This window comes from Tursiops truncatus, chromosome 16, assembly GCF_011762595.2.
Source record: "Tursiops truncatus isolate mTurTru1 chromosome 16, mTurTru1.mat.Y, whole genome shotgun sequence".
In the NCBI taxonomy this organism is placed as follows: domain Eukaryota; kingdom Metazoa; phylum Chordata; class Mammalia; order Artiodactyla; family Delphinidae; genus Tursiops; species Tursiops truncatus.
Window position 1 is genome coordinate 59,061,963 of NC_047049.1, and position 27,746 is coordinate 59,089,708.

A 27,746-nucleotide genomic window follows, 5' to 3' on the forward strand; every position below is an offset into this window, starting at 1 on the left:
GGCATGGGCTAAGTGCTTTACATACATTATCTCATTTAATTCTCACAACAATGAGGTAGGTACTGTGAGGTACCTACCGTCATTTTCATTTTGCAGATGAGGAAACTGACATACAGGGAGGTTAATGCCCAAAGTTTTACGGGACTGAGCCGTAAATTGAACCCAGAAAATCTCTGGAGTGCGCAGTCTATTATCTACTGTTAAAATATAAAAATGGGCGATAGAGCAAGATTCACATAAAAAGAGTGTAGGTGAGAGAGGGAGGTTAGTAAAGCAAAAAGCCTCAGGGCCAAGACAGCTGAGATATCAATACAGGATGTAGTGTTATTTTCCACCCGATCCTTCTTTTCTGCTTTATTTCCTACGCTTCCATGTTCCTCTTCTCAAATTTAAGCTATTTCCTTGCTGGTGGTTTCGTCGTTCAGGCCTGACTGGGGCTGATCCCGAAATTCAGGCGCTAAACAACCTGTTGAAAGAAGCGGGGCAAATCCGAGGTAACCACGGTGACGGCGGCTTGGCGAGAACCCCGCGCAGGCGCGTTACATCCCAGGCGCGACCGCCGGCCCCTCCTCTGGGCCTCAGACTCCACCAGCTGGTGGGGAGTCCTGGGCGTGGGGCGTGGGCCGCGGGTAGGGGCGGAGAGGGCCCGGGCTGGGCGCCTGCGCAGACGCCGGGACGCTGGTGTGATCGAGCTCACGTAGCGAGGGTTGCAGACGCCTCCTCCTCAGCGCAGCCGTCGCAGCCTGGAGGTTATAAAAGGGCTAACTGGCTCCCTCTGCTGCCCAGTCGCGCCGCCAGCGGGCTGAGGGAAAGGATTAGGTAGCCGGCCGAGCGCAGGCGACCGGGGACTGAAGAACGCGCAGCCCTCCCGTGCCACTTCCCAGGTGAGACGCTCCTCCGACCTTGGGGACTGAGGCTTAAATCCTTGGGCAGCCGTGGTCCTTCTCGGGTGGCTCTGGTGGTCTGGTCCCTGCCCCCTCTCGTGGTATGGCTCGGGGGCAGGGGGAGGCTCCCCCAGTTTACTACTACTGGCTCAGTACCGTCTCCCCTGGAGACTCGGCCCCTCGCCCTGCGTCTCCTGGGTGCCCCAGAGGCCCTTCTGCCCTCCTCCGTGCTCCTCTTCCCACCGCCTCCCAGGTTGGCGCCCCCGACTGTTGGGGCTGCGGCAGCATCAGTCTCCGCCCCGGGGACCAGCACTTTCTTGAATATTCCTTCCTGAGGAGGAATCACCCTGTTGAGTTTTCCGAGCTCCTCTCCTACCTGGTCCTGCCTAAAAAGCTAAGGAGTACGCGAGGGTTTTCGGCCTCCACAGCAGCAGATGGTTAGCGTGTGGCAATGGAGAGCGGTTTTTAAAGCTTATAGCTGACGGGGAAGCGCTCGGGCATTTTTATCCTGCCGAAGAGTCGTGGGGTCTGGGAAGAGGACCTACCCGCGGAAGTTCAGGCTTTACTCATCTGTTGCGCGCAGCGGTGCTGCCGGAGCAGCTGGAGGTAGCCCCGGGCGGCGAGTTTCGGGCGGCTGGGTTGAGGAAGTCGGCTGTCAGATCCTCCAGTCAACTGGGAAGCTAGTCGTCTTCCTTCCTTCTTCTGCCACATAAATTTTTTAAAGGCACATGAGCTTCTCCCCTCCCCCTCTCTTTCTCTCCGCCAAGTTTGCTGCTTTTAAAAGTCCACATCAGTAAATGGAATTCTTTGGCTGTGTGAGAACTTTGAATTACGTGGATGGACCCCAGCTGTATGTTTTAAGGGGGAGGAAGAATGGTTCCATAAGTATGGGACCATTTCTCCTAAATAATCGATTGTATTAAATACAGTCAGTTTTTAGACACTAACAATTTAGGCGTTCTGGGTAGAGTGGTGAAGACTTGGAATTTTGCACTGTTTGCTTTAAGAAAGGGATGAAGAAGAAACTAGATCTCCTTTTAGGAATTGATCGAAAAGGCCAAAGCGGCTTGCCAATTTCGACTTAACTGTTTCTGTTTTCTCTGAGAGCTATGGACTTTCCCTTGGAATGCACTCTGAAGGGATGAAATAGCCACTACTGAGTGGGGGAAGGGAAAAGACGTGGCAGCAGTGTTCTTTCATCAACTTTTGCCTTTTTTTTTTTTTAAAGGTTCGGGGAAGAAACGTATTTTCCTTTTTAGATTTAGATGTAGCTTATGAATGAGGCTAGTCTTTTCCTAATCTGATGAAATATTCAGTCCTCATAGCAGGAACACTGGAATTTAATTTATAAAACATTTAGAAGGGATTTTTCTGATCAAGTGTCTATGGAAAAAATGGATACGTTAAGGAGGAAATATTTAAGAAGCTGAAAGTGAACAACCGTGAATAAGGTTTTTTGCCTTGATTTAAAATTTAGACATTCAGCGATTTTTCTTTAACTTTGACTTTTAGCCTGTGAATATGATTTCTAAATCTTAACGATGAACTTCAAATTTTACCTTTTCTTTCTGTGGGAAGCATAGGTTTCATCATTTACCTTTGAAAGTCATGTCAGTTTTGGTTTTGGTACATTATGCTTTAAGTCCTGCCAATATTTTAGATGGCCGATGGCAAATGACTCTTTTATTTTTTAATCTATTTTATTTTATTTATTTTTGGCTGCCTTGGGTCTTCGTTGCTGTGCGCGGGCTTTTCTCTAGTTGCGGCGAGCGGGGGCTGCTCTTCGTTGCGGTGCGTGGGCTTCTCATTGCGGTGGCTTCACTTGCTGTGGAGCACGGGCTCTAGGCGCGCGGGTTTCATTAGTTGTGGCTCACGGGCTTTGTTGCTCCGCGGCATGTGGGATCTTCCCAGACCAGGGCTCAAACCAGTTTCTCCTGCAGTGGCAGGCAGATTCTTAACCACTGCGCCACCAGGGAAGCCCACAAATGATTCTTATAGATTTAACATAGTTACTAGGAAAAGTTACTAGGAAAAGGACTACTCTGTGTCTTTAGGTGAATAATGCTTTGATATCTTAAAATGAGTTTTATTTTGAAGTACTGAAAATCAAGGATTTTGGTAAACGGATAATTTTATTGGCCATTTTGTATTTTGGTAACTAAAGTAGTAACAAAAAAAAGATGAAAAAAAATGTGTACAACTTTTATTGCAGAAAAATTTAGACAGTGTAAAAGGCTATTGAAAAAAGAAAGCTTTGTATTACCAGGGTAGTCCAGGTTGTTGCAGGGGAATCTTGGCTTTTTGGTAAGGAGATGTTAACCTTTTCTAATAGTGCAGAGTGGGTTGTATACTGACAAGCAGTATCTTTCATAGGGCAAATATGTTCAAGCTCCTGCTTTTATTCCAGGGATGCAACCATGAAGCTTGTGAGCCTTCACTTCTGTGGAAGGAATGCCTTATTTTACTTAGCAGTTATTAACTGGGAGGGATGTAATTACATCTCTTAGATTTGAAAAGTGTCCCTATGAGATACATAGTAGTAGTTCTCAACCTATTTTGAGGACATGAAATCCATTGAGAATCTGATAGAAGGTGTGGACCCTGGGTCTGAAAATACAAGTATACACATCTGTGTGGAATTTTAATTACCATTTTTCAGATACTCTCTCCCTCCACAAGTGCATCTATAAAATGCAAAACCCTAACCCTACAAGAACCAAAAAGTAAAAGGTATGGAGTAAGGACATCTAGGTATCTTGAGGCAGGGTTTCTTGAATATTTTTGAAAATTGAGCTGGGCTTGTAAGTCTGACTGGACTTGACTATATAGATGACCTTAATAAACTTGTTAAAAGGGTTTTAACAGAAGTAAGTTGGTTGGAGAATTGTTGAATTGCTAAATTGCCTAGGCAATGGTACATCATACTGGCCTCACCCCAACCCCTTATATGTTGTAACATATCTTTGGCTGTACTCTGAAAGTGGAAAATACTTTAAGGTAAAGAAAAAGTAAATTGAACAGGCCCTTGGCATTACACTTTATTGCTCTTCTGACAGTGAGATCTTGAATCTTATAATTACATAATGGGTGTGTGTGTGTGTGTGTGTGTGTGTGTGTGTATAAAATGAATGTGTAAGAGACAAGCCAAATAAAGTATGTGTATTTGTGAAAGCTTCATTAGTTAAAGTTTCATTTGTGTTTCTACTCAGTGAAATTTATTTGTATAAAGGTATCCTCTCATTAATTTTCTTCTAGCCAAATATTGTGCCTCAATAAAAACTAATTGACGCTCAAAGGACTTCATTAAGGTTACTCCAGCAGTTTTGAACTTGATATAATGAAAAACATTCCTTTTCCTGATGTTGCTTTGGATGATCAGTATGACTATTAGTATATTTGGTTGTGTATTGGCAAAAAATACAGTATAGAGATTCATGCTTCTTACATAGTTGTCATCAGTGAATGAGCACTATCTTGGACTTCTTCCGCTTCCTGCTTAGTGTTTTATATAAATATGTCCATGTTTTGGTTTACATATTTTTCACTTAAATAGTGATATTATAATATATCAAAGTAATATACTCAGCCTTTCTTGTTGGGCATTTGAGCTATTTCTTCATTATAAGTAGTGTGAAGAAAAGGCTGTAATTTAGTGCTTTATTTTATCTACCTGTTTAGCTACAGTAAACTTTGGGATTGGGCTCTGAGAAGGTTTTTTAATCAACCTGATAACAACTAAAGCACTTTACAATTTATAAAATGTTGTTTCATAATATTATATAATTTAATCTTTAAAATAATTCTGTGAGATGGTTTTATATCATCCCCATTTTACAAATAAAGAAACGGAGATTCCAAGTCAAGTAATTTGCCCAAGAATTAGTAGTCAAAATTAGTAGTCAACAGTGAACATTGAGATGAAGCATCAAATGGAAGAATCTTCTGTTATGTCTATAGCAGTGAAGAAATGGATTCTATTAAGTGTGTTGCAAAAATTTTGGGAGAAGATGCTTTTGTAAAGTTTCTGGGGAGTAAGTAATAGAAATGGAAACTTGTAAAGTATTAATCACTAATTTTCAGATGTCTATTTTAAGCTATTTTCTGTTTTTCTGAATCTATATTTTTTAAGATTTTTCACCTCAGTACCTCGCACTGTTGCCCTTATAATTTCTCAAGCTTTTCAACCATGAACTGTTTTCTGAAAAATTTTAAGAATTTCTGTTACAAAGGGAAATTTGTGTACAAAGTATGTTTAGTTTTAGAGAATGAGAGAAAAAGGTATTTTCCTTGATTCAATATTGTGATCATTAAGTATTAGCATCTGTTACTATGTTCTGAACATTGTGCTGGAAGAATCATGATAACATGTTTGAATTAACATACAGAATAGAGGACAGCTACATAGATTTATATGCTTAATTGTTTTATTTGAGAGTGTTTAGTAAATATTGATTAACTGGTTTTAAGTAGGCTCAAGACTTCTCTTATACTCTAATCTTATATTAACTGGATTTTCAGGTCTGATTCTTTCAAACAATGATCAATAAATAATTATTTTAGTGCTTCTTAAACCTAGTTGTTGAATTTAGGTCCTCAAAGCATTACTTGCTGTATACATATGGCCTTTGTTCTTGCCCTCTTGTTCCAACAACCTCCCCCCTTTTTTTAAACACAGACAAGATTTTATTCATATTCAAAAGTTGCTTGAAGACGTTCTCAAATTTGCATACTCTCAAATTTACCAGTCTTTAAACCTCAAAGGTATTTTGAGAATAGATCTCAATTTACTGTTTGAATAAAAAAATCTTAAATAATGATATTTGTGAACAGTAATCATAGCTACCAAGTGATAATGTTTTATAGGTAAATAAAGACACTAACATATGACATAATAAGGGTGATTACTAATAAAGTAATTGGTGTACTGTAACAACTTTATCGAGGTATAATTGATACACAGTAAACTGCACACATTTACAGTGTGCACTTGGTAAGTTTTGACAAAAGTATATACCCATGAGGTTGTCAACACCGTCAAGATAAGGAACATTTTCAACACCTTCAAGAGTTTCCTCATGACTCTTTGTAATCCCTCCCTCCTGCTCCTTCCTGCCCTTTCCTCATCCCCAGGTAACCATTGATCTTTTTATGACACTTAAGATTTGTTTGTATTTTTGAGAGTTTTCTGTAAATGGACTCATATAGTATGTACTTTTTGCAGGGGGGAGGAGAGTGTCCGGCTTCTTAAACTCAGCATAATTATTTTGGAATTCATCCACGTTGTTATGTGTTTGTTCCTTTTTATTGTTGAGTAGTAGTATATTGTATGGATATACCACAAAACTTTTTTTTTTCCCATGTACTAATTGATGGACATTTGGGTTGTTTCCAGCTTTTAATTATTATAAACAGAGTTGTGATGAGCATTCGCAATTCACATATAAGTCTTCGGAGGAATATATACTTTCTTTTCTCTTGCATAAATATCTAGTAATGGAATAGTAACATATGTTATAGGGAAATATTTCTTACCAGATTGTGGCTTGTCTTCCTTGTTTTAACAGTGTGTTTCAAAGAGCAGGAACTGTCTCTAATCATGGACAGAATGTCTATGCAGAAAATCGGAAAGATTGTTCAGAAAGCTCCAGCCCTAATAAGTGAATTCTGCAAGGTTGAAGGACAGAAGGTCAATATATAACAATCAGTTGTATTTCTCTATAGTAACAATGAACAATTAGAAATTAAAATTTAAAAGTACTATCTCAATAGCACCAAAACCTATGAAATATTTAGTATTAGCTTTACAAGACATGTGCAAGATTTGTATAATGAAAATTATAAGACACTGGTGGAAGAAACCAAAGAAGACATAAATAAATGGAGAGATATTCCATATTCATGGATTGGAAGACAATATTGTTAAGACAACCATTCGTCCAAGCTGATCTATAGATTCAATGCAATTCCAGTCCAAATCCCAGCAGGGTTTATTACAGAAAGTAACAAGCTGATTCTAAAATTGATATGGAAAAACAAAGGAACTAGAAAAAGGTAAAATAATGTTGAAAAAGAACAAAAAAGTTGGGAAACTCCTGATTTCAACTTAATTACTGCAGTACTCAAGGGTAAAGATAGAGAAAAGATAGATCAATGGAACAAAACAGAGAATTCAGACACACAAAATGGTCAGTTCGTTTTTGACAAGGGTATTAAAGCAATTCAATAGAGAAAGGATAATCTGGAATAGTTAGACGTTCATATGCAAAAACTGTCTTGCCCAGAAATTTATATAAATCTTGGGACAGATGACACAAAGGCACCAGTGGATATGAAATATGAAATAAAGTTTACTCACACAGTCAACTGAAAAAGGATTCCTCACGGAGAGGTCTTAGGTTTAGTCCAGAATGAAGCAAAAGTGAAGAAGGGTGGTTGGGTTTAATTTTTATTGTGGCCAGAAGGAGTGTGATAGTTCCCGTGTGTGGGATTTACATGGTTTTAGCTTCCCACTGACGCCCAAGGAGGCAATGGCTGGGCTTTCTTACTGACTTATCCAGATGTGGGGCAAAAGGGAGAGGGAAGTGTGGGGCTTTAAGGCAATGAGCACTCAAATGTCAAAATAGAATATTTTTCTTTATTATAGCCTCAGTGCAAAAATTCCTCACCCTCTGTGCAAAAACTAGTTCAAAGTCGTTCGTAGACCTCGAGATACGACCTAAAGCTAGAAAATAACTTGAAGAAAATATAAGACAAAATCTTTTTGACCTTGGATCAGGCAAAGATTTTTTTTTTAATCACCAAAAAATTAGATACCAAAAGCATGATCCATAAATGAATAAATTGATAAATTCGACTTCATCAAAATTAAGAACTCCTGCTGTTTGAAACCGTGTTATGAGAGTAAAAAGACAAGTCACAGACTGGGAGTTAATATTCCCCTATCACATATCTGACAAAAGACTTGTATCCAGAATATATAAAGAACTCACAAAATTCAGTAGTAAGTGAACAACCTAACAAAAATTTGACAGAAGATTTAAGTAGAAACTTTACCAAAAAGACCTATGGACAGCAAATAAATATACCAAAAGATATTAAACATCATTAGTAATTGCAGAATTGCAAATTAAAACCACACTGAGATACCAGTATACACTTAAGTGAGAAAATTAAGACATTAAGAAGAATGAAGGAAAAAAGGAAAAATAACAACAATACCAAATGCTGATAAGAATGTGGAGCAGTTGGAGCTTTCATCCATTGCTGATGGCAGTGCAAATGGTATAGTGACTTTAACATTTGGCAGTTCTTTATAAAGGTAAACATATGCTTACCATACAACCCAGCATCCCTACTCCTGGATTTACCTAGTGAAATGAGAATTTGTTGATTTCTTTTTTCAAAACAGCTTTATTGAGGTACAATTCACATTCCATACAATTTACCTCTTAAAGTGCTTTTAATACATGCACAGAGTTGGTGTAAACATCATAACAATCAATTTTAGTACTTTTTAATCACTCCAAAATGAAACGTCAGAACCATTAGCAATCACTCTCCTCCCCCTCCCCCAGCCCTAGGCAACCACTAATGTACTTTTTATGTCTGTAGATTTTTTCACTTAACGTAATGTTTTCGAGGTTCATTTGCGTTATAGCATGTATCAGTACTTCATTTCTTTTTATGACCAAATAACATTCCATTGTATGAATATATCATATTTTATTCATCATTTGATGGACATTTGGGTTGCTTCCACCTTTTTGGCTATTATTAATGCTGCTGCTATGAACATTCATATACAAATATTTCTGTGGATATGTGCTTTCATTTGTTTTGGGTATAGACTTAGGAGTGGAATTGTTGGGTCATATGGTAACTCTATGTTTTCAGGAACTGAAAAACTGTTTTCCGAAGTAGCTACACCATTTTACATTCCCATCAGCAGTGTATGAGTGTTCCAGTTTCTTCACATCCTTGTCAACACTTATTTTCTTTTTTATTATACCTATACTAGGGGCTGTGAAGTGATATCTCATTGTGGTATTTAATTTGCATTTCCATAATGACTAATGATGTTGAGTGTTTTTTCATGTACTTATTGGCCATTTGTATCTTCTTTGGAGAAATGTCTCTTCAAATCCTTTTCCCATTTAAAAAATGGAGTATTTTAAATTATTTTTACTGTTGGGTTCTAAGAGTTCTGTATATATTCTGGGTATTAAACTTTTGTTAGAGATATGATTTATAATTTTTTTCCCATTCTGTGGCTTGTATTTTCACTTTCCTGAAGAACAAAAGTTTTAAATTTTGATGAAGTCCAATTTAATTTTTTCCTTGGCTTCTTGTGCTTTAGGTGTTATATCTAAGAAATTGTTGTCTAGGTGTTATGTCTGATTGCCTAATCAGGGTTATGAAGATTTACACCTCTTTTTTTCCTAAGAGGTTTATAGTTTTAAATTTCAAAATAATCTTTGCTATATTTTGAGTTAATTTTAGGGTCAATTTAAAGTTTTCTTAAGTTTATTCCCAGGTAATTAACATATTTGTTGCTGTTGCAAATGAGATAATTTTTCTGTTGCTTCCTGTGATTGGTTCTTGTTTGTATGAGCAGGTCCTTTTCTAAAGGGAATGCTCTTTCTTTCTAAATGATAATTTTTCAAGTAGTATAGCTTGCTTTAAAAATTCAGTCTTTAATGAAGTTTCATTGAAAGCTATGCTTTTGGAATAGTTTGCTTCACCACATATTCCTTACTTAAGCTTAAAAAATCTAAAATGTATATTGTACAAGATTTTATTTTCCACTTGTATCCTAAGGGTGGTGAAGACACTACAGTTGCCTTTTCAGGACTTCCTCTGAAAATCAAAAATAGATGCAATTTGTTTTGGAGCAAAAGGGATTGATGGTGGTATTATGCCAACTAGTAGAGGTGTGGTTGATCGTTTGGATTTTGCTATCTCTGTCTATGATTTGAATTTGTCTCTTCACTTCACTGCTACTTTGACTTCGTTTTTTAGCTCACTTATTTATTTGTAGAAATACAAATTTTCTATTAAAAATGTTTATTAAAATGCAGAAGTTGAGCGAAGAGAATTGACTGTGATCCCAACTCTCAGATAGTTGTTAACATTTTTTGAGTTCTTTTAATTGCTATATAAAGTTTTAAACTTTTTACATATATATCCAAGTATATTCTTTAAACTTAGAAATTAGGCTTTAAACTTTCCCATATTTATGTTTAGCACTCTCCAAATTAGAAAACAAACCTAGTTTTAAGAGTTTAAGTCTCTATCCATGGTGGCACAGTGGTTAAGAATCCGCCTGCCAATGTAGGGGACACGGGTTCGAGCCCTGGTCTGGGAAGATCCCACATGCTGTGGAGCAGCTAAGCCCATGTGCCATAACTACTGAGCCTGCACTCTAGAGCCTGCAAGCCACAACTACTGAGCCCACGTGCCACAACTACAGAAGCCCGTGCGCCTAGAGCACGTGCTCTGCAACAAGAGAAGCCACCGCAATGAGAAGCCCACGCACTGCAACGAAGAGTAGCCCCCATGTGCGGTGACTAGAGAAAGCCCGCGCGCAGCAACGAAGACCCAGTGCAGCCAAAAATAATAAATACATTGGAAAAAAAAAAAACAGTTTAAGTCTCTAAAGAATAGCTGCTTTTTATATTACTGCTGTTTTTTAATATTCTAACCAATATTTATTGATATTCATGTTATGAAATACATAGTTTCATTAATATAACCAGTTTATACAACCAAGAGAAAATACTGTAGATTATTCAAATGAGAAATGTATAGACTATGTTAATATTTGGAAATACCAGCATTTATAAGCAACAAGGAAAACATGTATAATTTAATGTTTACTTCTTTTCCTTCTTCCCTTCCACTGCCTCTGTCCACTTTCTTCTCCCACTCAAATTCCTAAATTATAAAGACTGTGCATTTGTTTGCTAGTAGATTGGGCTGCTTGGTCCTTCTCACTGCCTTAGCCCAGGGTTGAGGTTGCCTGGGCTTCCCACAACTCTCCAAGTCTTTTCTTTTTCCACGTCCCTTGAGACACCCTTGGCAACATATCCAGCTATTCTTGAGCTCTTGCCCCACATTCAAAAGTAACATGTCTTAAGTGTCTTCGATGTGTCAGGCATCATCCAAGGTACTTTCATCTGAAGTACTGCTTTATTTATTTATTTTTTTGGCCGTGCTGCGCAGCATGCGGGATCTTAGTTCCCTGACCAGGGATCAAACCTGTGCCCCCTGCAGTGGAAGCACAGAGTCTTAACCACTGGATCACCAGGAAGTCCCTGCTGATTTTGTATTACTGGCTGGTGGTCAAGTTTGGCCTCATATTTGATACCTTACCTTTTTGCTTATTCTGCTTCCAGTTAAAGGGGCCACCAAATAAAAGTGGACACTATTGATGAATTTTACTAAATTGCGGGACTCTTAGTATCACTTATGGTAAATTTTTTTTCTACCCTGGGAACAAGAATCCTGAACTTTTATCCTGTATTGGGAAATGTATGCATTACTAACTAAAGTGTTTGAAATAGTTGAGAAGTATACTATACAGTTTAAAATACACAGTTTAAAAGTCAGTGAAGAAGGGCACCATTTTAATTATAAATAAGATTCATTTCTTTCTCAAATCTTCCCCTCAGCCTACATTTATTTTTAAAATGTTTCTCGTTTAGGGAAACTTGACTTTCCTAGTTGAAACAGAAACTTTAAACATTGAGTTTAACTTCAATTGTGAATCCAACTTAAATCTTTTTTTAAAAATTGATTAAAATCATATTTATTCTTAAACTTTGTATCTCAGATATAGAAGTAGCATGTATTGGACCTCCAAAGTTAATAAAAACATTTAAAAGATAATTGAAAAATATCACTTTCTGGTGCTAGGGAATAGAGAGGGGTAAATGTATGAGAATTATTTACCTTGTTATTTAGTTTGCCTCTAAAAATATTAACAACAGGGTTTATGAGAGAAACTATATTAATTAGGACTCTGGCTTAAACAGAAATCCAACTCATATTAGCCCATAATGGAATATATTTAAGTATTGTGGGGATAGGGAGTTGTCTTAACAACAGAGGTCAGGAGTGTGATTAAACTTCAAGAATAACTGGAGAATGTTTTTTTCTGTCTCTTGTCTGTCTTCTCTGCGTTATTTGCTTCATTTTAAAACCTTTCCAGATAAGCTTCATTCATTGGTCCCTAACTTCTCCTGAGCTTTATTTATAAAATAATTGAGGCATTCAAAGAGTGCCTGCCACTTCTTTCTCAGTTTCATTTTTAAATTTTCCAGCAAAGAACTTTGAATGGCTACTCAGTCAGGGAGAAGTATCATGCTATATAACATGACTGGTAAAACTATGGGGATGAATTAAAGATAGACTGGGGGAGTAAAAAAAGGGAGAAGGGGGCAGTTTCCAGAAGAAAGAGCAGGGGTGGTTGAGGTGCCATATAGGGAAAAACAGGTATGTGTTTTTGAATACATCTTATCTTCAGATTACTTCTGACAGGGAAGACTCCGAACTTTGGAAGAATCTCCAAAAGAAAACCTGTGTAGCACTTTCTGTTAAGGGCAATATCTTGATTTAGAGGTTCTTTTCAACTAAATCCTGAACTGTTTTTCCATTGGAATGATGCCAAAGACTGGGTTCACTGCTCAGTTACAGAAAGTTGTGGCAAAGAGGCTAGTATGATTTCTGAGGTATTCTTTGTTGTTGTTGTTGTTTTTAATAACAACTCTTTTTTTAAAAATTTATTTATTTTTGGCTTTGTTGGGTCTTCATTGCTGCACACTGGCTTTCTCTAGTTGCGGCGAGCGGGGGCTACTCTTCATTGCAATGCACAGCTTCTTACTGTGGTGGCTTCTCTTTTTGTGGAGCATGGGCTCTAGGCACACGGGCTTCAGTAGTTGCAGCACACAGGCTCAGTAGTTGTGGCTCGCGGGCTCTAGAGCACAGGGTCAGTAGTTGTGGTGCACGGGCTTAGTTGCTCCGTGACATGTAGGATCTTCTGGACCAGGGATCGAACCCGTGTCCCCTGCATTGGCAGGCGGATTCCCAACCACTGCGCCACCAGGGAAGCCCTGATTTCTGAGTTTTTGATCAAAAGATTGCTCATACCATTAAAGCACTCGTCCATCGTATTTTAAGTGTGTACTAGAGATGCATCTCACTCTCTTTGGGAGCAGAAGTATGACTAGAATTCATAGAGTTAAAACAAATGGCAATTTACAGAGGGATAATAGGGAAGAACAGAAACATAACTAGTTCTATTAGTAATCACTCTTAGTTGTCTTGGAAAATCCATCCTGCTTATATGGTAGAGACATGCTGTCTTAATGTATATACTACATTTCAGTGGCCTGAATTAGAAGCCTGAATGTGTGTTGGTCTTTTGTGTTGACCAAAAACTGTCAGAAAGATTAAAGTCTAACACAGACGTCAGGAAAACCAACAGTTGAATATAGAATTTGTATGAGGAAAAATAAACTTAAAGCTGGAGCCCTCTAAAAGAAAGTTTGGAACAGTTGTGGAAGGTGTGGAGAGACTGACTGTTAGAAGGAGCCCTGTGGAAAATTTTTTGTGTCAGAGAAAGTTTAGATTAGAATAACAAGCATTTTTTAGTCCACCTTATTAATTTTTGAGTGATTTGTCTGGGAAAGACAAACTTTTTTTTTTTTGCGATATGCGGGCCTCTCACTGTTGTGGCCTCTCCTGTTGCGGAGCACAGGCTCTGGACGCGCAGGCTCACTGGCCATGGCTCACGGGCCTAGCCGCTCTGCGGCATGTGGGGTCTTCCCAGACTGGGGCATGAACCCGTGTCCCCTGCATTGGCAGGTGGACTCTCAACTACTGCGCCACCAGGGAAGCCCAAGACAAACTTTTAAATGTTGCAACTTTTTTCTTGGAAGGAAAATGTTAGACCAAAATTTGGCTAATAGAATTATTTGCCAGATGCCCTGTTCTAGTAATCCACTGAATAACTTGAACATACAATTCAGTGAATCCTGATAACTCAAAGTCGTAAACATTTAGAATGTAGCAGAACTGTTTTAAAATCTGTTCCCAGGTTTGATTGATCTGTGAGTATGTGGGACTGGACTTTCCTGGAAGAGAAGGACTGTAGGAAAGTTTTAGATAAATAGTACACTTTGCAATTTATTTTTGTCCAGGTCTACCTGAGAATATGTTTCCCAGGTTGTTGTTGTTGTTTCCTTACAGTTTTAAAAATATTACATTCATGTATATCAAACATTACATGTAATATACATGTGTTATAAAAATTAGATAAAAAACACTCATGAACCTACCATCTAATCAAGAACCAAAATATTATCAGTAATTTATCCATACTGTTTTAGCACTAAATTTTTTATCAGTATAAATTTGTCTTTGTATCTTTGACTCTTCTTTGGCTTTGTTTTCTTTCCCTTTCCTCCCCTCCCTCCCTTCCTTTCATCAGGTCCTCTCAGGGATCTGAGATTTACCTTTCTTTTAAAGGAGATTGCATCCTCTTTAACCCATTTAAATTCTATTTCAAGCTTGTTTGAGGGTTTAGAAAGAAAGTGTCTTACTTTTTTTTAAATTAATTTTTATTGGAATATAGTTGCTTTACAGTGTTGTGTTAGCTTCTACTGCACAGTATATCTCACTATTTTTAATAAAACCCTAATGTCTTTTGGGATGCTTTACTCTTAGTTGCATATAATGATTTGCTTTGCAAGCTGGTAACTGAATGAAGGTGGTAATAAATGGAAGTGAGACATCATAAGTAGAGAAACCATTATGTTTTAAAAACCTGTGATTGATAAAGATATGCTTGCCTATTAACATGTCACTTAAGGTTTCTGAAAGAATGTGGATTAGACATAGTATTAAAACAGATCAGGGCTTCCCTGGTGGCGCAGTGGTTGAGAGTCCGCCTGCCGATGCAGGGAACATGGGTTCGTGCCCTGGTCCGGGAAGATCCCACATGCCGCGAAGCGGCTGCGCCCGTGAGCCATGGCCACTGGGCCTGTGCGTCCAGAGCCTGTGCTCCACAATGGGAGAGGCCACAACAGTGAGAGGCCCGCGTACTGCAAAAAAAAAAAAAAAAAAAAAAAAGCAGATTAGAGGAAGCTTTCCCTAGATTAATTAGAAACTCAATGACATGTTCCAAAAAATAATTTGAAGTAAAATATATTTTAAAGGCAGAGAGCGCCTTTTGTGTGGTTTCAAGGGATGGTTGTATCCTGTGGTTCTCAAAGTGTGGTTCCCAGAGCAGTAGCAGCAGCAGCGTCACCTGAGAACTTGCATAAATGATCTAGGTACCTCAACCTTTAGGTGATCTGATACAGCTAAAGTTTAGAACCACTGCTATGTAGGCTACCTTCATTTTTATTAACCAGCTTACGTTGCCATGGTAATTTGGAGTAATGCTGTGAGGGTCTGAACTTTCTATTGTAAGTGACAGAAATCCAACATGAACTAGTTTCAGAAAAAGGGAATTTACAGGCTCCCTTAGCTGAGTTGGAAGATTATTGGGATAGCTCACAGATTCAAAGCAGTAATTGTAAGAATCAGGACTGTGGAGCTTTTAAAGCTGTTTGTCTCTGTAAAACTTTGTCCTGTTTATAGATTAGGTTACTATCTATCCTTGTCAAGTGGGAAAGATGGTCACAGGCAGCTCCAGATTCACATCCTCTGAACTTAGCAATTCAGAAAGAGCTGCTTTTTACCATTTCACAAGCCCACTCCTCAACTGTTATGTTGGTGGGAATGAGAGTCAATGACTGCCTTAGCCTGGGTCATATGTCTATTTCTGGGAGGAAGGAGAATAGAAAAGTATGCTACTCTGACAATGTACAGTAGCTCACTACTTGATATCTGGGTTGCTTTCAAATAAGCTTAACAATCTTTGAAGCAGAGAAATCTAGAGGTTTATAGAGTTAGAAAGTGGGACATGCTCAAACGTGTTAGACACTTTATTGTGTTAGAGTGTAGTTAAGCACTTCATTAAAGGCTTATAGTGCCATAATATGGAAGTTGATGTTTTAGGTTTATTATTTTGTATAGAGTTAATTTTTGTCATTATAAAAGTAAATATAATTAGAGAAATGCAAATCCAAACTGCAGTGAGGTACCACCTCACACCGGTCAGAATGGCCATCATTAAAATGTCTACAGGGCTTCCCTGGTGGTGCAGTGGTTAAGAATCCGCCTGCTAATGCAGGGGACATGGGTTCGAGCCCTGATCTGGGAAGATCCCACATGTTGCGGAGCAACTAAGCCCATGCGCCACAACTACTGAGCCTGCGCTCTAAAGCCTGTGAGCCACAACTACTGAGCCCACATGCCACAACTAGTGAAGCCCACGTACCTAGAGCCTGTGCTCTGCAACAAGAGAAGCCACCGTGTTGAGAAGCCTGTGCACCGCAACAAAGAGTAGCCCCCACTTGCCACAACTAGAAAAAGCCTGCATGCAGCAACAAAGACCCAACGCAGCGAAAAATAAATAAAAAACAAATACATTTTTTTTAAAAAAGGTCTACAAATAACAGATGCTGGAGAGGGTGTGGAGAAAAGGGAACCCTCCTACACTGTTAGTGGGAATGTAAGTTGGTGCAGCCACTATGCAGAACAGTGTGGAGGTTCCTCAGAAAACTAAAAATATTGTAGAATTACCATATGATCCAGCAGTCCCACTCCTGGGCATATACCTGGACAAAACTATAATTAAAAAAGATACATGCACCCCTGTGTTCATAGCAGCACTGTTCACAATAGCTAAGACATGGAAACAACCTAAACGTCCATTAACAGATGAATGGATAAAGAAGATTCGTACATATATACAATGGAATACTACTCAGCCATAAAAAAGAAAGAAATAGGATTTCCCTGGTGGCTCAGTGGTTAAGAATCTGCCTGCCAATTCAGGGGACATGGGTTAGAGCCCTGGTCCGGGAAGATCCCACATGCCGTGGAGCAACTAAGCCCGTGCGCCACAACTACTGAGCCTGCGCTTTAGAGCCCATGAGCCACAACTACTGAGCCCACATGCGTAGAGCCCATGCTCTGCAACAAGAGAAGCCACCGCAATGAGAAGCCCATGCACTGTGACAAAGAATAGCCCCCACTCGCCGCAACTAGAGAAAGCCCGCACACAGCAACAAAGACCCAGTGCAGCCAAAAAGAAAGGAAGGAAGGGAGGGAGGAAGGAAGGAATTTCTGCCTAAAGAAAAAAAAACAACAACGAAATAATGCCATTGCAGCAACATGGATACAACTAGGGATTATCATACTAAGTGAAGTGAAGTCAAAAAGAGAAAGACAAATACCATATGATGTCACTCATATGTGGAATCTATAATATGACACAAATGAGCCTATCTACAAAACAGAACACAGACATAGAGAGCAGACTTGTGGTTGCCAAGGGGTAGGGGGCTGGGGGAGGGAAGGACTGGGAGTTTGGGATTAGCAGATGTAAACTATTATATATAGGATGGATAAACAACAAAGTCCTACTGTATAGCATAGGGAACTATATTCAATATTCTGTAATATACCATAATGGAAAAGAATATTAAAAAAAGAGAGTCTACATACAAGTGAGTCACTTTGCTGTACAGAAGAGATTGGCACAACATTGTAAATCAACTATATTTCAATAAAAAAAATAACCTATTACATGATGAGAAAAAAAAACATTGAGTATAAAAGTAAATATACCCTATGACATCTGGAAAATGCAGAGAAATAGGAAAAAATCACCTAATGTTCTGCTCTCCAGAGACAACTACATTTTGGTGAATTTCCTCTGCATGTTTTCTTGCATAGCTATGATCACATTATAATGTTAATTTTTTTTGAATTTTATTTATTTTTTTATACATCAGGTTCTTATTAGTTATCCATTTTATACACATCAGCATATACATGTCAATCCCAGTCTCCCAATTTATCACACCACCACCACCACCCCTACCACTTTCCCCCCTTGGTGTCCATATGTTTGTTCTCTACATCTGTGTCTCAGTTTCTGCCCTGCAAACCGGTTCATCTGTACCATTTTTCTAGGTTCCACATATATGCGTTAATATGCAATATTTGTTTTTCTCTGTCTGACTCACTTCACTCTGTATGACAGTCTCTAGATGCATCCACGTCTCTACAAATGACCCAATTTCGTTCCTTTTTATGGCTGAGTAATATTCCATTGTATATATGTACCACATCTTCTTTATCAATTCGTCTGTCTGTGGGCATTTAGGTTGCTTCCATGACCTGGCTATTGTAAATAGTGCTACAGTGAACATTGAGGTGCATGTGTCTTTTTGAATTATGGTTTTCTCTGGGTATTTGCCCAGGAGTGGGATTGCTGGGTCATATGGTAATTCTATTTTTAGTTTTTTAAGAACCTCCATACTGTTCTCCATAGTGGCTGTATCAATTTATATTCCCACCAACAGTGCAAGAGGGTTCCCTTTTCTCCACACCCTCTCCAGCATTTGTTGTTTGTAGATTTTCTGATGATGCCCATTCTAACTGGTGTGAGGTGATACCTCATTGTAGTTTTGATTTGCATTTCTCTAATTAATTAGTGATGTTGAGCAGCTTTTCACGTGCTTCTCGGCCATCTGTATGTCCTCTTCGGAGAAATGTCTATTTAGGTCTTCTGCCCATTTTTTGATTGGGTTGTTTGTTTTTTTAATATTGAGCTGCATGAGCTGTTTATATATTTGGAGATTAATCCTTTGTCCGTTGATTCGTTTGCAAATATTTTTTCCCATTCTGAGGGTCATCTTTTCGTCTTGTTTGTAGTTTCCTTTGCTTTGCAAAGGCGTTTAAGTTTCATTAGGTCCCATTTGTTTATTTTTGTTTTTATTTCCATTTCTCTAGGAGGTGGATCAGAAAAGATCTTGCTGTCGTTTATGTCAAAGAGTGTTCTTCCTATGTTTTCCTCTAAGAGTTTTATGGTGTCCAGTCTTACATTTAGGTCTCTAATCCATTTTGAGTTTATTATTGTGTATGGTGTTAGGGAGTGTTCTAATTTCATTCTTTTACATGTAGCTGTCCAGTTTTCCCAGCACCACTTATTGAAAAGACTGTCTTCTCCATTGTATATCCTTGCCTCCTTTGTCATAGATTAGTTGACCATAGGTGCATGGGTTTATCTCTGGGCTTTCTATCCTGTTCCATTGATCTATGTTTCTGTTTTTGTGCCAGTACCATATTGTCTTGATTACTGTAGCTTTGTAGTATAGTTTAAAGTCAGGGAGTCTGATTCCTCCAGCTCTGTTTTTTTCCCTCAAGACTGCTTTGGCTATTCAGGGTCTTTTGTGTCTCCATACAAATTTTAGGATTTTTTGTTCTAGTTCTGTAAAAAAAATGCCATTGGTAATTTGATAGGGATTGCATTGAATCTGTAGATTGTTTTGGGTAGTATAGTTATTTTCACAATATTGATTCTTCCAATCCAAGAACATGGTATGTCTCTCCATATGTTGGTATAATCTTTAATTTCTTTCATCAGTGTCTTATAGTTTTCTGCATACAGGTCTTTTGTCTCCCTAGGTAGGTTTATTCCTAGGTATTTTATTCTTTTTGTTGCAGTGGTAAATGGGAGTGTTTTCTTGATTTCACTTTCAGATTTTTCATCATTTGTGTATAGTAATGCAAGAGATTTCTGTGCATTAATTTTATATCCTGCAACTTTACCAAATTCATTGATTAGCTCTAGTTTTCTGGAGGCATCTTTAGGATTCTCTGTGTATAGTATCATGTCATCTGCAAACAGTGACAGTTTTACTTCTTCTTTTCCAATTTGTATTCCTTTTATTTCTTTTTCTTCTCTGATTGTTGTGGCTAGGACTTCCAAAACTATGTTGAATAATAGTGGCAAGAGTGGACATCCCTGTCTTGTTCCTGATCTTAGAGGAAATGCTTTCAGTTTTTCACCATTGAGAATGATGTTTGCTGTGGGTTTGTCGTATATGGCCATTATTATGTTGAGGTAGGTTCCCTCTATGCCCACTTTCTGGAGAGTTCCTATCATATATTGTTGAATTTTGTCAAAAGCTTTTTTTGCATCTATTGAGATGATCATATGGTTTTTCTTCTTCAATTTAATATCGTGTATTGCATTGATTGATTTGCGTATATTGAAGAATCCTTGCATCACTGGGATAAATCCCACTTGAAAATGGTGTAGGATCCTTTTAATGTGTTGTTGGATTCCGTTTGCTAGTATTTTGTTGAGGATTTTTGCATCTATATTCATCAGTGATATTGGTCTATAATTTTCTTTTTTTTTTAGTATCTTTGTCTGGTTTTGGTGTCAGGGTGATGGTGGCCTCATAGAATGAGTTTGGGAGTGTTCCTCCCTCTGCAATTTCTTGGAAGAGTTTAAGAACGATGGGTGTTAGCTTAGTTTAAGAACGATGGGTGTTAAGAACGATGGTTCTCTAAATGTGTGATAGCATTCACCTGTGAAGCCATCTGTTCCTGGACTTTAGTTTGTTGGAAGATTTTTAATCACAGTTTCAATTTCATTACTTGTGATTGGTCTGTTCATATTTTCTATTTCTTCCTGGTTCAGTCTTGGAAGGTTATACCTTTCTAAGAATTTGTCCATTTCTTCCAGGTTGTCCATATTATTGGCATAGAGTTGCTTGTAGTAGTCTCTTAGGATGCTTTGTATTTCTGCGGTGTCCACTGTAACTTCTTTTTCATTTCTAATTTTATTGATTTGAGTCCTCTCCCTCTTTTTCTTGATGAGTGTGGCTAATGGTTTATCAGTTTTGTTTATCTTCTCAAAGAACCAGCTTTTAGTTTTATTGATCTGTGCTATTGTTTTCTTTGTTTCTATTTCGTTTATTTCTGCTCTGATCTTTATGATTTCTTTCCTTCTGCTAAGTTTGGGTTTTGTATGTTCTTCTTTCTCTGGTTTCTTTAGGTGGACGATTAGATTGTTTATATGAGATTATTTTCTTGTTTCTTGAGGTAGGCTTGTATAGCTATAAACGACCCTCTCAGAACTGCTTTTGCTGCATCCCATAGGTTTTGGATCGTCGTGTTTTCATTATCATTTGTCTCTGGGTATTTTTTGATTTCCTCTTTGATTTCTTCAGTGATCTCTTGGTTATTTAGTAATGTATTGTTTAGCCTCCATGTGTTAGTGTTTTTTACGTTTTTTTCCCTGTAATTGATTTCTAATCTCATAGTGTTGTGGTCAGAAAAGATGCTTGATATGATTTCAGTTTTCTTAAATTTACTGAGGCTTGATTTGTGACTCAAGATGTGATCTATTCTGGAGAATGTTCCGTGCACACTTGAGAAGAAAGTGTAATCTGCTGTTTTTGTATGGAATGTCCTATAAATATCAGTTAAATCTATCTGGTCTGTTGTGTCGTTTAAAGCTTCTGTTTCCTTATTTATTTTCTGCTTGGATGATCTGTCCATTGGTGTAAGTGATGTGTTAAAGTCCCCCACTGTTATTGTGTTACTGTCGATATCCTCTTTTATAGCTGTTAGCAGTTGCCCTATGTATTGAGGTGCTCCTGTGTTGGGTGCATATATATTTATAATTGTTATATCTTCTTCTTGGGTTGATCCCTTGATCATTATGTAGTGTCCTTCTTTGTCTCTTGTAACATTCTTTATTTTAAGGTCAATTTTATCTGATACGAGTATTGCTACTCCAACTTTCTTTTGATTTCCATTTGCATGGAATATCTTTTTCCATCCCCTCAGTTTCAGACTGAATGTGTCCCTAGGTCTGAAATGGGTCTCTTGTAGACTGCAGATATATGGGTCTTGTTTTTGTATCTATTCAGCAAGCCTGTGTCTTTTGGTTGGAGCATTTAATCCATTCATTTTTAAGATAATTATCGATATGTATGTTCCTATTACCATTTTCCTAATTGCTTTGGGTTTATTTTTGTAGGTCCTTTTCTTCTCTTGTGATTCCCATTTAGAGAAGTTCCTTTAGCATTTGTTGTAGAGCTGCTTTGATGGTGCTGAATTTTCTTAGCTCTGCTTGTCTGTAAAGCTTTTGATTTCTCCATCGAATCTGAATGAGATCCTTGCCGTGTAGAGTAATCTTGGTTGTAGGTTCTTCCCTTTCAGCACTTTAAGTATATCATGCCACTCCCTTCTGGCTTGTAGAGTTTCTGCTGAGAAATCAGCTGTTAACCTTATGGGAGTTCCCTTGTATGTTATTTGTCATTTTTCCCTTGCTGCTTTTAGTAATATTTCTTCGTCTTTAATTTTTGCCAGTTTGATTACTGTGTGTCTCGGCGTGTTTCTCCTTGGGTTTATCCTATATGGGACTCTCTGCTATTCCTGGACTTGGTTGGCTACATCCTTTCCCATGTTAGGGAAGTTTTTGACTCTAATCTCTTCAAATATTTTCTTGGGTCCTTTCTCTCTCTCCTCCTTCTGGGACACCTGTAATGCGAATGTTGTTGCATTTAATGTTGTCCCAGAGGTCTCTTAGGCTGTCTTAATTTCTTTTCATTCTTTTTTCTTTATTCTGTTCCATGGCAGTGAATTCCACCATGCTGTCTTCCAGGTCACTTCTCCGTTCTTCTGCCTCAGTTATTCTGCTATTGATTCCTTCTAGTGTATTTTTCATTTCAGTTATTGTATCGTTCATCTCTGTTTGTTTGTTCTTTAATTCTTCTAGGTCTTTGTTAAACATTTCTTGCATCTTCTCAATCTTTGCCTCCATTCTTTTTCCGAGGTCCTGGATCATCTTCACTATGATTATTCTTTTTCTGGAAGGTTGCCTATCTCCACTTCATTTAGTTGTTTTTCTGGGGTGTTATCTTGTTTCTTCATCTGGTACATAGCCCTCTGCCTTTTCATCTTGTCTATCTTTCTGTGAATGTGGTTTTTGTTCCACAGGCTGCAGGATTGTAGTTCTTCTTGCTTCTGCTGTCTGCCCTGTAATGTTAATTTTTTTCTTTTTCTTCCTTTTTTTTTTTTTTTTTTGGCTGTGTTGGGTCTTCATTGCTGTGTGCGGGCTTTCTCTAGTTGTGGCAAGTGGGGCCTGCTCTTCGTTGTGGTGTGTGAGCTTCTCATTGCGGTGGCTTCTCCTGTTGCTGAGCATGGACTCTGGGCGCGGGCTTCAGTAGTTGCAACAAGTGGGCCCTAGAGCGTGCGGGCTTCAGTAGTTGTGGCTTGCAGGTTCTAGAGCGCAGGCTCAGTAGTTGTGGCGCATGGGCTTAGTTGTTCTGCGGCATGTGGGATATTCCCAGACCAGGGATTGAACCCCGTGTCCCCTGTATTGGCAGGTGGATTCTCAACCAGTGAATCACCAGGGAAGTCCCTCCTTGTTTTTTTGGGTTTTTTTTGCGGTACGCGGGCCTGTCACTGTTGTGGCCTCTCTCGCTGCGGAGCACAGGCCCGGACGCGCAGGCTCAGCGGCCATGGCTCACGGGCCTAGCTGTTCTGCAGCACGTGGGATCTTCCTGGACCGGGGCACGAACCCGTGTCCCCTGCATCGGCAGGCGGTCTCTCAACCACTGCGCCACCAAGGAAGCCCTCCTCTTTGTTTTGATTAGTATTTATTTATAACTTTCTGTCAGAGTGTAGTAGCAACAATCTCATTCAATACAGATTCCAGCAGGGCTGTATGATATTTATTTTTTTTCAGGAGTTCTTTTTTTTTTGCAGCAAAATTGTGAGGATGGTACAGAGATGTCCCATGTACTCCCTGCCCCCACACATGCATAGTCCCTCACCAGAATGGCATATTTGTTAAAATTGATGAATCTACATTGACACATTGTAATTGCCCAAAGTCCATAGTTTAACATTACCCCTTTACTCTTGGTTTTGTAACTTCTATGAATTTGAACTAATGTATAATGACACGTATTCATCGTTATGATACTGTAGAATATTTTCACTGCCCTAAAATTCCTCTATGCTTCAACTGTTCATCCGCCCTCCTTCCATTAACCACTGATCTTTTTACTCTCTTCATAGTTTTATTTCTTCCAGTGTCATATAGTTGGAGTCATGCAGTATATAGTAGCCTTTTCAGATTGACTTCTTTCACTTAGTAATACACATTTCTTTCCTCCATGTTTATTTTTCTAATGGCTTGATAGCTCATTTCTTTTTAGCATTGAATTTTCTGTTGTCTAGATGTATCACAGTGTATCCATTCACCTACTAAAGGAATTCTTGGTTGCTTCCAAGTTTTGGCTATTATAAAATAAGCTGGTATAAATATACATGTGCAGGTTTTTGTGGGGACATAAATTTTCAACTCCATTGGGTAAATACTAAGGAGCATGATTGCTGGATCATATCGTAAGAGTATTTTTAATTTTTTAAGAAACTGCCAAACTGTCTTCCAAAGTGGCTGTACCATTTTGCAATCCCACCAGCAATGATTGAGAGTTGATGTTAATTTTTAAATCTTGTTTTTCATTTATTTATTTTTATTTATTTTTTTACATCTTTATTGGAGTATAATTGCTTTACAATGGTGTGTTAGTTTCTGCTTTATAACAAAGTGAATCAGTTATACATATACATATGTTCCCATATCTCTTCCCTCTTGCGTCTCCCTCCCTCCCACCCTCCCTATCCCACCCCTCCAGGCGGTCACAAAGCACCGAGCTGATCTCCCTGTGCTATGCAGCTGCTTCCCACTAGCTATCTACCTTACGTTTGGTAGTGTATATATGTCCATGCCTCTTTCTCGCTTTGTCACAGCTTACCCTTCCCCCTTCCCATATCCTCAAGTCCATTCTCTAGTAGGTCTGTGTCTTTATTCCTGTCTTACCCCTAGGTTCTTTATGACATTTTTTTTTTCTTAAATTCCATATATATGTGTTAGCATATGGTATTTGTCTTTCTCTTTCTGACTTCACTCTGTATGACAGACTCTAGGTCTATCCACCTCATTACAAATAGCTCAATTTCGTTTCTTTTTATGGCTGAATAATATTCCATTGTATATATGTGCCACATCTTCTTTATCCATTCATCTGATGATGGATGCTTAGGTTGTTTCCATGTCTGGGCTATTGTAAATAGAGCTGCAATGAACATTTTGGTACATGACTCTTTTTGAATTATGGTTTTCTCAGGGTATATTCTGGCCTTACATTTAGGTCTTTAATCCATTTTGAGCTTATTTTTGTGTATGGTGTTAGGGAGTGATCTAATCTCATACTTTTACATGTACCTTTCCAGTTTTCCCAACACCACTTATTGAAGAGGCTGTCCTTTCTCCACTGTACATTCCTGCCTCCTTTATCAAAGATAAGTTGACCATAGGTGCGTGGGTTTATCTCTGGGCTTTCTATCCTGTTCCATTGATCTATATTTCTGTTTTTTGTGCCAGTACCATACTGTCTTGATTACTGTAGCTTTGTAGTATAGTCTGAAGTCAGGGAGCCTGATTCCTCCAGCTCCGTTTTTCATTCTCAAGATTGCTTTCGCTATTCAGGGTCTTTTGTGTTTCCATACAAATTGTGAAAGTTTTTGTTCTAGTTCTGTGAAAAATGCCAGTGGTATTTTGATAGGGATTGCATTGAATCTGTAGACTGCTTTGGGTAGTAGAGGCATTTTCACAATGTTGATTCTTCCAATCCATGAACATGGTATATCTCTCCATCTACTTGTATCATCTTTAATTTCTTTCATCAGTGTCTTATAATTTTCTGCATGCAGGTCTTTTGTCTCCTTAGGTAGGTTTATTCCTAGATATTTTATTCTTTTTGTTGCAATGGTAAATGGAGTGTTTTCTTGATTTCACTTTCAGACTTTTTGTCATTAGTGTATAGGAATGCAAGAGATTTCTGTGCATTAATTTTGTATCCTGCTACTTTACCAAATTCATTGATTAGCTCTAGTAGTTTTCTGGTAGCATCTTTAGGATTTTCTATGTATAATATCATGTCATCTGCAAACAGAGACAGCTTTACTTCTTCTTTTCCGATTTGGATTCCTTTTATTTCCTTTTCTTCTCTGATTGCTGTTGCTAAAGCTTCCAAAACTATGTTGAATAAGAGTGGTGAGAGTGGGCAACCTTGTCTTGTTCCTGATCTTAGTGAAAATGCTTTCAGTTTTTCACCATTGAGGACAATGTTGGCTGTGGGTTTGTCATATATGGCCTTTATTATGTTGAGGAAAGTGCCCTTTGTGCCTCCTTTGTGCAGGGTTTTTATCATAAATGGGTGTTGAATTTTGTTGAAAGCATTCTCTGCATCTATTGAGATGATCATATGGTTTTTCTCCTTCAATTTGTTAATATGGTTTATCACATTGATTGATTTGCATATATTGAAGAATCTTAGCATTCCTGGAATAAACCCCATTGATCATGGTGTATGATCCTTTTAATGTGCTGTTGGATTCTGTTTGCTAGTATTTTGTTGAGGATTTTTGCATCTATGTTCATCAGTAATATTGGCCTGTAGTTTTCTTTCTTTGTGACATCCTTGTCTGGTTTTGGTATCACTGTGATGGTGGCCTCGTAGAATGAGTTTGGGAGTGTTCCTCCCTCTGCTATATTTTGGAAGAGTTTGAGAAGGATGGGTGTTGGCTCTTCTCTAAATGTTTGATAGAATTCGCCTGTGAAGCCATCTGGTCCTGGGCTTTTGTTTGTTAGAAGATTTTTAATCACAGTTTCAATTTCATTGCTTGTGATTGGTCTGTTCATATTTTCTATTTCTTCCTGATTCAGTCTTGGCACGTTGTGCATTTCTAAGAATTTGTCCACTTCTTCCAGGGTGTCCATTTTATTGGCATAGAGTTGCTTGTAGTAATCTCTCATGATCTTTTGTATTTCTGCAGTGTAGTTGTTACTTCTCCTTTTTCATTTCTAATTCTATTGATTTGAGTCTTCTTCCTTTTTTTCTTAATGAGTCTGGCTTAATGGTTTATCAATTTTGTTTATCTTCTCAAAGAATGAGCTTTTACTTTTATTGATCTTTGCTCTCATATCCTTCATTTCTTTTTCATTTATTTCTGATCTGATTTTTATGATTTCTTTCCTTCTGCTAACTTTGGGTTTTTTTTTGTTTTTCTTTCTCTAATTTCTTTAGGTGCAAGTTTAGGTTGTTTATTCTAGATGTTTCCTGTTTCTTAAGGTAGGATTGTATTGCTATAAAATTCCCTCTTAGAACTGCTTTTGCTGCATCCCATAGGTTTTGGGTTGTCGTGTCTGCATTGTCATTTGTTTCTAGGTATTTTTTGATTTCTTCAGTGATCACTTCATTATTAAGTAGTATATTGTTTAGCCTCCATGTGTTTGCATTTTTTACAGATCTTTTCCTGTAATTGATATCTAGTCTCATAGCATTGTGGTCAGAAAAGATACTTGATACAATTTCGATTTTCTTAAAATTACCAAGGCTTGATTTGTGACCCAAGATATGATCTATCCTGGAGAACGTTCCATGAGCAGTTGAGAAAAATGTGTATTCTGTTGTTTTTGGATGGAATGTCCTATAAATATCAATTAAGTCCATCTTGTGTAATGTATCATTTAAAGCTTATGTTTCCTTATTTATTTTCATTTTGGATGATCTGTCCATTGGTGAACGTGGGGTGTTAAAGTTCCCTACTCTGAATGTGTTACTGTCGATTTCCCCTTTTATGGCTGTTAGTATTTGCCTTATGTATTGAGGTGCTCCTATGTTGGGTGCATAAATATTTACAATGGTTATATCTTCTTCTTGGATTGATCCCTTGATCATTATGTAGTGTCCTTCTTTGTCTCTTGTAGAGTCTATTTTAAAGTCTGTTTTGTCTGATATGAGAATTGCTACTCTAGCTTTCTTTTGGTTTCCATTTGCATGGAATATCTTTTTCCATTCCCTTACT

The 27,746-nt window shown here is 38.2% G+C and overlaps 1 protein-coding gene across 2 annotated transcripts in view; it reads left to right on the forward strand.

The window, feature by feature from the left end:
* The first annotated feature begins 733 nt into the window (after positions 1-733).
* Positions 734-27,746, forward strand: part of P4HA1 (prolyl 4-hydroxylase subunit alpha 1) — a 92,731-nt gene continuing 65,718 nt past the window's right edge. The window contains exon 1 of one of the 2 annotated variants that reach the window (XM_019936095.3): positions 734-884. The gene's annotated coding sequence lies outside the window, so the exon portion shown is untranslated. Of the gene's footprint in view, positions 885-1,359; positions 1,491-27,746 lie in introns of those variants that run through there. The other variant, XM_073793476.1, reaches the window with a different exon arrangement.